Below are 9,528 nucleotides of genomic sequence, written 5' to 3' on the forward strand. Positions count from 1 at the left end.
CAATAAATGTAAGCACATCTGTTTTTTTTAAAGATTTATTTATTCATATTGGAAAGGCAAATATACAGAGATGAAAAAAGACAGAGGAAGCTCTTCGTCCGATGAGTCACTCCCCAAGTGTCCACAATGGCCGGAGCTGAGCCGGCCCGAAGCCAGGAGCCTCTTCTGGGTCTTTCACATGGGTGCAGGTCCCAAGGCTTTCCCACTGCCTTCCCAGACCACAAGCAGGGAGCTGAATGGGAAGTGGGGCCACCGGGATACAAACCAGTGCCCATATGGGATCCTGGCACGTTCAAGGTGAGGACTTTAGCCACTAGGCTACTGCGCCAGGACCGAGCACATCTTTTAAAATATGTGATTAAGTAGATAAACAGAAAAGTGAATAGATACAGACAATAGGTGGAAGACCATGGGCAGGTAGGTGAGGGTAGGAGGGCAGTGGATATAGATGAGCCGATGACAGGAGATGATGGTGACAGGGACAGGCAGACACGAATGCTGTCCTGGTCCACGGCATCCCACAGTGCACGGTTTCCTCCCGGCTCCCTCTGCAAGGCAGCACGTTGGGGTCTTATGGGACGGTGGTGACGCCACTGAGGCTACTGGGGGATGAGGGACAAGGCCTCAGTGCCCATGGACGATGGGGCCCCGGGCACCCTCTGACCCACTTCCCACATGACTTCCTGTGGTAGCAGACGTGGGCAAGCTTGTAAATGCTTACTGTTGGATTCTGTGCTTGAACACGGGTTTGACTTCCTGGTGCCTGTGGCTGTATGTGCAGACGTCGTGTGTAAGTTCAGCTCCCTGCAGTTAAACGGACGGTCCTGAAGCTCTTTGTGGGGCCAGAGGAGCATGCCGAGCCGCAGGGCAGTTGGTGCTGACGGCAGCAAAGCCACCAGGTGTGGCCAGGCCACTCCCTGGGGATATACCTGACAGGTTGTTCCCGTAACACTGGAAGCCAGTGGGGCGGGATTACCACATAGGGTGTGCTGCATGCATAGCATGTAAGTGTCGCAGGAGACACCTGGGAGCCGGAGGCGTCTCCTGGGTGGCTCTCAGGCGCAGCGTGAAGCGCCACATTGGAGCTGAGTCAGGCGCAGCTGCCAGGTGTAAGGCTGACCGTCAGACGTGGAGCGCAGCACCAAGCTTTACTGCATCACACACTGACCACCCGATGGCCGAAAGATGAAGACTCACCAGCTTAGACGGTCCCCGAGGTTCCCACGGGAAAAAGTGAAGCGATAAACCGACAGAGTTGGAGCAAGGGACTGTGCTAGGGCAGCTGTGGACAAAAGCATAGCATTGGCACTAGGCAATGTTCAGAAATTCTTTTTGAAAATATGTATTTTGCTTATTTGAAAGGCAGGGTGTCAGAGTGAGAGCGAGAGAGAGAAACTTCCACCTGCTGGCTCATTCCCCAAAGGCCCACAGGTGCCGGTGCTGGGCCAGGCCGAAGCCAGGAGCCTGCAGCTCCATCCAGGTCTCCTTGGGCTGTCCTCTGCTGTTTTCCCAGGTGCATTAACAGGGAGGTGGATCAGAAGTGGAGCAGCTGGGACTCAAACAGATGTCCAAGTGGGACGGCGATGGGCAAGTGGTGGCTTAACAGCTGGCAGAAGCTGACCCCCACACAGGGCACGGGGAGCCATGCTGTATTGCGGCCCTGCGCAACTTAAGTCTCATGGAGCGAAATTAGTAGTCTTCCCTCCTTTGTTTCACGGAGGTAGAAATCCTGCAGTCAGATCGCAGCGTGGGCCCAGACACAGCGCCGCGCTGCACGCCTGGGTCCTGGGGAAACCGGCAGCCTACTCCAAGTTGCTTGTGCCTCTAAGCAAGTGCCCTTATGCACCTGCTATGACCTCAGCCGGCCGCGGCTGCAGTTCCCGATGCGGCGCATAGAGGGCAGACGGCACCGTGTGGCGATGCCTCGCTGGACTCTGCGGGGAACAAACCTCCAAGTCCTGGCCGGCCCTGCCAAGTCCGGAGCAAGTGGTGGGCAGAGAGGGAGGATGCCACAGCATTGTGCCCCTGCTGCCTTCCCAAGCCAGGAAGGCAGAGGCTCTGCCCAGGGGGAGTGCCCACTGCAGTCCCCGGAGGCGGTCACCGTGACCTGTCAGCCTGGAGAGCTTGGTGAGTAACTCAGGCCGTGACAGGGATAGCTGAGAGCAACAGCACAGCAAGTAAGGCCGGCACTCGCAATGCCAGAATCCCGTAAGGATGCCGGATCAAGTCCTGGCTGCTCCACTTCTGATCCAAAGCTCCCTGATGATGCACCCGGGAAAGCGGCGGAGGATGGATGGCCCAAGTGTGTGGGACCCTGCACCCCTGTGGGAAACATGAACGAAGAGCACGGCTCTGGTTTTAGCCTGGCCCAGCTCTGACTGCTACAGCCATCTAAGAACTGAACCAGGGGTTAGAAGATCCCCTCTCTCGTAACTCTGCCGTTCAAATCAATGAAAATAAATATCCTTTTAGGATAGTAGATAGATAATATGTAGATGGTAAATATTCACTACAGGATAGCAGATTTGTAGCAAGGGAGCAGGCAGGCAGTGGACAGACTGACCTGGACAGGCAGACAGCAGCGCCCAAGCCCCAGGGCCTGCTTACTGTAACTGAAGTGCGCAGAAGGCATCTCACTTGCCCAAGCCTGGTGGGTCGGTCCCAGCCGTCCTGCCCGAGTCGGTCATGAGCTGTGAACAGCTCAGGTAGCCCGTGAGTATTCCCTTACACAAACAGTGAGAGTGCCACGGCTGTTTTCACACCTTTGTGAACCAGCAAATCCTGGGATCAGGTTGTTGTACATCAGGGACATGCGCACAGGGCACTGGGTCATGCGCTTACCAAGAGGGACAGGCCCTGAATGACACACATAGGGTGAGTGACCAGTGGCGGCCAGAACAGCCCACGGCTGGCAAACTCAGGACTTGAGGGAAGCCAACATTTCTGTTTTTGATTTGTTTTGTTTGTTGTTTGTTTGTTTTCCTTAAGGATTTATTATTTATTTGAAAGACAACATTACAGAGTGAGAGAGGGAGACAGAAAGGTCTTTCATCTACTGAGTCACTTCCCAAATGGCCAGTGTTGGGCGGATGGAAGCCAGGTCTGCCACACGTGTGCAGGGGCCAGAACCTTTGGGCCGTCCTCTACTGCTTTCTCAGACCACGTGCAGGGAGCTGGATGGGCAGTGGAGCAGCTGGGACTTGAACTTGCATCCATATGGGATGCTAGTGCTTGTGAGGAAAGGATTAGCCAATTGAGCCATTGCACCAGGACCCCAGTGTTTCTATTTTTAAAAATGCCTAAAATTAATTTGAGAGACAGAGCAGTGTGGCAGGGAAGAGCACAGGCTTCCATCTGCTGCTTCACTCCTCAGAATGTCCCTCAGCAGCAGGAGCCAGGCCAAAGCCCGGAGCCCCCGCCGGGTCTCCCACGCAGCCGCAGGAACCCCAGACCCGAGCCACCACCTACGAGCTCCTGCTAGCGGGCAGCTGTGGCCAGGGTGAACTCAGGTGCTCCAGGGCGGGATCTGGGCGCTGGACCCCGTGCCTTAGCTGTTAGCCTCCCACCTGCACCCCACCGCTGTGCTTTGCTCTGTGTCTAATGGCCCAGCCTGTTCAGAGGTCAAAGGCCTTGGCGGGAAGGACGCCTGTGGTCAGCTGGCCTTCACACGCTGCTGTTTGGACTCCATCAGATGACGTCCACCCCTTGGGAAGGGACACCAGCAAGGGTCACTCAGCTCGCTGCCTGCAAACCTCACCCCTAAGCAAGCCCAGATAGACCCTAAGCAGTGCTCCCCGCAAAGCTGGGGGCTGGAAGGGCAGTGTTGGGGGGACTCCTCTACCGTTTAGAAGGTGCAGGGCAGGCTCCGCCCCTTCCTCTGCACAGACCAGCCCTGACCACCGCCACCTGCAGCAACAGCTCCATCTGGCTTCAGCTGCCAGCTCCAGACCAGACCCACTGTAGGTGGGTCTTGCACAGGGGCGTGAGGGTGCAGGCTGACCTTGCCCGACTGATAGGGTGGGCTCCCCCCCGCCCTCGGTCCTCATAGCCTGCTCCTAGGCCACGGCCTATTAGGGAAGGTAGCCCAGGGAAGTGGTCCTATCTGTGACCCAGGGGGCCTGCTTTCTATTGAGTGGCCTCTGTCCCAGATGCTATTGGCAGCTGGGCAGCTGGTGTCAGCCCAGCTGTGACCCAGGAGTAGAGCCCAGGAAGCCCTGGATGGAACTTCTGGGGCTGATTTTTTGGGGGGATGGTGGTGGGAGGAAGTCAGATACACAGAGAGGAGGAGAGACAGAGAGGAAGATCTGCCTGCTGCTTTACTCCCCAAGTGACGGCAATGGCCAGACCTGTGCCGATCCAAAGCCAGGAGCCAGGAACTTCCTCTGGATCTCCTGCATGGGTGCAGGGTTCCAAGGCTTTGGACCGCCCTCCACTACTTTCCCAGGCCACAAGCAGGGAGCTGGATGGGGAGTGGGGCTGCCGGGATACGAATAGGTGACCATATGTGGTCCTGGCATGTGCATGGTAAGGACCCTAGCTGCTAGGCTCTCACACTGGGCTCTAGGGCTCATTTTTGCACCCAAGCTCCATGACCCAGAGCTGGTCTTGGGCCTCTTTCTTCTGTCTTTGGAGCAGCAGTACCTGGCTGTCTTGTGCTAATAGAAAAATGTAAGCCTGGCATCGTGACATGCTCTGGACAGCACCTGCCAGGGTAGATGGGCGGGACGCAGGCTGGCTGCCTCAGAGACTGAGACAAGCCTGAAGGTTTCTCTCTGTCTTTTAACAAATGTGTTTATTTTTCTTGGAAAGGCAGGGTTACAGAGGAGAGATATATCTCCCATCTTGGTTCATTCCCTTAATGGCCACATGGCTGGAGCTGATGCATCCCAAACCAGGAACCAGGAGCTTCTTCCAGATCTCCTACATGGATGCAAGGTCCTAAGCGCTTGAGTTATCCTCCGCTTCTTTCCCAGGCCATCAGCAGGGAGCTGGATTGGAAATGGGGAAGCTGGGGCTCAAGCTGGTGCCCATACGGGATGCAGGCACATACAGGCAGAGGATTAGCCAGTTGAGCCAACATGTCAGCCCCCAAGATGGTCACGTTGAGGCCTTGCCTCATCAGCCACTTGGCAGTCAGCTCAGCATGAGCCAAGGGTCACGGCTCCTGGCAAGGGTGTGTTGGTGCAGCACGCAGAACCCCCACTCTGCAGGATATTCCACATTCAGGTGGAACCAGCAAAATCTCCTAGGAACCGTGTGAACGCCCAGCTGCAGGTTATACACAGAGCCCAGGCCACAGCACAGTGTGTGTCTTTGGCTTGGAAGTGACTGTGATCACTAAGTATTACTTCATGACGACCAGGGTAGGACAGGAGAGTTGCAGGGTGGAACGTCCCCACTGGGACTTGTGTAGGGCCCAACAGGAACTACCATCCCATAGGACATAAGGGGGATAGGAATGAAGCTGATGGTGGTCGGGGCTGTGTCATGTCACAGCAAGCTGAGCTTCTGCCTGATGCTGGCATCCCATATGGACACCGGTTCAAGTCCCCGTGCTCTGCTTCCCTTCCAGCTCCCTGCTTGTGGCCTGGGAAAGCCGTGGACGGTGGCTCCAGTCCTTGAGCATGGGAGGCCCGAGAGAAGCTCTCCAAGCACCTGCAGTATCCTTCAGTCACCAGAGAGGGTGCTCTGGAGGCAAAGCAAGGAGGATTTAGGGCAGGTGTCTGGCTGGTGTCCCAGCTGTGATGCATGGGCACCCGGAACAGGAGTGTGGAGAGGAAGAGGCAGGAGGGCGGGGCCAGAAGGAAGGAGCCACCTGCAGGGTGTCTGGGCCCTGGAAGGACAAGAAGGACCACCAGTGTGACTGAACCATGGAGGAGCAGGGGTGGGGCCGAGGCCAGTAAGACAGTGGTACAGGGGGCAGGTAGAGGCCAGCTCCACTCCTGGGGTCTGGTGAGGCAGAGCCACTTCCTAATCAACCAATCCTCTAAAGAGCAAGGACACGCCCAGCCACAGCAATGTGAGGAAGGCTCAGGCTTGGGAGAGAACCCCCCAAGATGGGTCAAGGGGTGATGAGGGACGAAGTGGGAGGAGCCTGGGTGGGGAACAGGTGTCAGGGGGTGGGATGGGGGCAGTAGAGACCCCTAAGGCTCAGGCTAGACAGGTGGGCTGTTTCCATCCAGTAGAAGCCAGTACAAGGTCAGACCTTCACTTTCAGAACCTTCCACGCACAGGGTGTGAGCAGCAGACTGGAGACAGGTCACCGTCGTAGCGTGGCCACCACCAAGGCCCTGGGGCTGGCTCGGGTACACAGCTGCACCTGGAAGGAAGGGAGGTCAGGGAGCCATGTGTCTGGTGGGCCTTGCTGGGGCTATCTCAAGGTCCCAGCGGGGCCCTGGGTGCCTTGTGAAGCTCGGGCAAAGCACCCCAGCAGCCTGCACTGGCCCCCAGCTTAGCTCTCTTCTTGGCAAGAGGCATTGCCTGGGCTGCCTGCAGGTATGTCCGGCTTGGTGTGTGAGCCCCAACATGTGCCCTACCACAGTTTTCTCTTGGCCACACTGGGGTGCTCTGACCAGCCGGTGGCCAGCCCGAGGAAGAGGGGAGTCAGGCAGGTGATACAGGGGCTGGACAGGGGCTGGAGTTCTTCTGGATGTGGTCAGGGTGGGGGGTCACCCATCCAGATGGGAAGGGCTGGATCTTGTGGGAACAAACTTTCAAATAGGAAGCAGCTCCTGCCATCATGGATGGCCGAGTCCAGGATCCCGTTCAATGGGGCAGGAGCGAGAATCAGGTGCTTGCACACGGCCCAGAGTGGACACCCTGTTAAATTGGGGGTCGGGGCGGGGGGTCAAGGCAGGACTCTGCTGAGTGGAGGAAGCCAGGCGCAGACAGAAAGGATGGGTCCTGGGTGGGGTCCCGGTTCAGTCTTGAGGAGCCCCCACACAGACAGGCTGCAGGTGCAGGGGCGGCGTTCTTACGGTGGTTATTCCCGCTGCCACACGCCTCGCCCAGGCCCAGCACCGCTAATCCCCAGCTCCAGGAGGGCGAGACTTGGGCTCTTGCCGCACCCCAGGGGCCCTGAGCAAAGACCGTGGGAAAGCCGAATGCCGGCCAAAGGAGGAGGTGTCTCGGAAGAGGGAGTGTTTTATGTAAACAGAAAATATTCCTTGGAAATTGGGAACCGGTGGGGGCTTCCCCTACCGCAGCAGCCTGGAAGTGGCCCATGGCCTGGGAAGCTAACTTCTTCCTCTCTCCCAAATCAACTTTTCAGAATTCCCCTCTCTCCCCTCCCCACCATGAGCCAGCCGTACACTTTTTGCAAACAGCACCCAAAACATGCACGGAATTCTTAAGTACAGCCGTGCAAGTCCTGACAGGTGTTCTCCGTAGGGCCAAAGGAGGCTGGTAGAGGGCGGTCCCTCCAGGGGGCGGTCCCTCCAGGAAGCTGGGCACCCCACTGGCTCCACCCCATTCCGGCGGGCGTGGTCGGGAGGCGCTGTCCCCTCACTGATTCCCCTGGACCAGGAGAGGGCGACCAGCCCTGATGGTCCCTCACTTAGAGGGACCCTAAGGAGGACAAAGGTAAGAATGACGCCCAGAGTGGACATCAGGAAAACAAAGGTAAAAGACAAATTTATTTTGGTGCCAAATAATCGGAAATTTATACACCCAAAGAATCTGCACTTGGCTCATGAAAACCACTGAACATGCAGATATTATGCGTGCATTTAAATGCTTTTGCTTTTGTTTTCTTGTTTCTATTATGATATGTTATTAATGTCTTTATCATTTTATATACCGCGGGTTTTTTTTTCTGGTTTAAATGCTTTCTAAAGATGCATTTACTTTTCATTTGAAAGGCAGTGTTTAAAACAAGACAGAGAGATACTCCATCTGTTGGTCCACTCCTCAAGTGGCTGTGATGGCCAGGGCTGGACCAGGAGCCTCATCCAGGTCTCCCACGTGGGTTCAGGGGCCCAAGGCTTTGGGCCATCCTCTGCTGCTTTCCCAGGCCACAAGCAGGGAACAGGAAGGCAAGTGGAGCAGCGGGGACACAAATCAGTGCCCATATGGGATTTCAGGCATTTGCAGGCAAAGGATTGCACTACCATGCCACAGTGCTGGCCCAGTTTAAGTTTCTTTTGCACCAAAATAAACATCTATTCATTCCATCTCTGTGTCCCACCCCTACACCCACAAAGTCTATCATTCCAGTGGAGCCCCACAGCCACCATCTCCCCATTTTTCAGACAAACTCACCTACTGTTATCCTAGGCTAGACAGCTGCAAAACCAGGGTTTTGTACTGTCTCCTCCTTGCCTGCAAGGTTGGTGTGGTGCCCACAACAGGGGGGGCGGTGGCACCCCAGGCCTTGGTCTGCTGGGTGGGCTGCGGGGGAGGTACTCACCCTAAGAGCTGGAGCCTGAGGGGGGTCACCCACTGAGACTCATCTGGGGGAAGCTTCAGGAAAGGGGCCAGGAAGGGGCCCAGTGTTGTGCTATAGCAGGTAAAGCTGGTAAGACTGCCTGTGAAGCCCCCACCTGGGATACCAGTTCAAGTCCCAGCTGCTCCACTTCCTATCCCTGCTACAGCACCTGGGAAAGCAGCAGAGGACAGCTCAAGTGCTTGAGCACCTGCACTCACACGGGAGACCGGGGCTTTGAACTGCATTCTTGTGGGCCCAGGGTGCACTTCAAGTGAGCCATTCACCCTTGGACATGAGCCAGGCAGCTCTGGCTCCGCGTCCTGGAGCCCTGCACCAGATCTGCACAAACACACTACCCCCCCGAGAAATGCTTGTCCTGTGAAGCACACAGATGATTCAGCGATGATATTGGAATGTTTATTACTTGGCTGGTGAAGGGGGCTTAGTCAACTCAAGCGGGGAGACTAGGGGTGCTGAACCCCAGGGAGGGGGTCAACAGGACACACAGCTCTCTCCGGTCACTTCTCCCCTTCCCAACATAATACCAGGGCTCACTTCCCAGTTATCCCAGCTCATCCAAAACTCCCCCATTTTTTGTCAATGCTAGTATACATGCGAAGCTGCAAATCAACACTGGACACTCCCAGCCTTCAGAAAACTAATGTAATTTCCAAGTTAGGAGGCAAAGGATGCGGCTGGCTAGTCTCCCCGGGAGGGATGCCCTCCCCCCACAGCAAGTGGTGCCCAGCAGGTTCCTGCGCCAGGAGAGGCTCCGTGGGGTGGCCAGGGAACCAGCTCCATTTCAGGCCGTAAGATAAGACGTCCCAGAGCGCCCAGAGGCAGGCAGGGCCTCCAGGCCGCTAGGAGCTGCCTGGCCTCCTGGGGACACACACTGGGGTGATGGTAGATCTGCGATCTGCGCCTGGTACTAACGCAGCCCGCCAGTCAATCTTCGCACTTGGACCGGTGGGTGCCACCCCTCGCCGGGCAGCGGGCGCAACGCCGGATGGAGTGCTTCAGGGGCGTGGCCGCCGCTCAGCCCGATGCAAGGCCGCCTATGCTTTCCCCCCAAAAGGAGAAATTAAAAAAAAAATCACTTTTGC

Source organism: Ochotona princeps, chromosome 3 (genome assembly GCF_030435755.1).
Source record: "Ochotona princeps isolate mOchPri1 chromosome 3, mOchPri1.hap1, whole genome shotgun sequence".
In the NCBI taxonomy this organism is placed as follows: Eukaryota; Metazoa; Chordata; class Mammalia; order Lagomorpha; family Ochotonidae; genus Ochotona; species Ochotona princeps.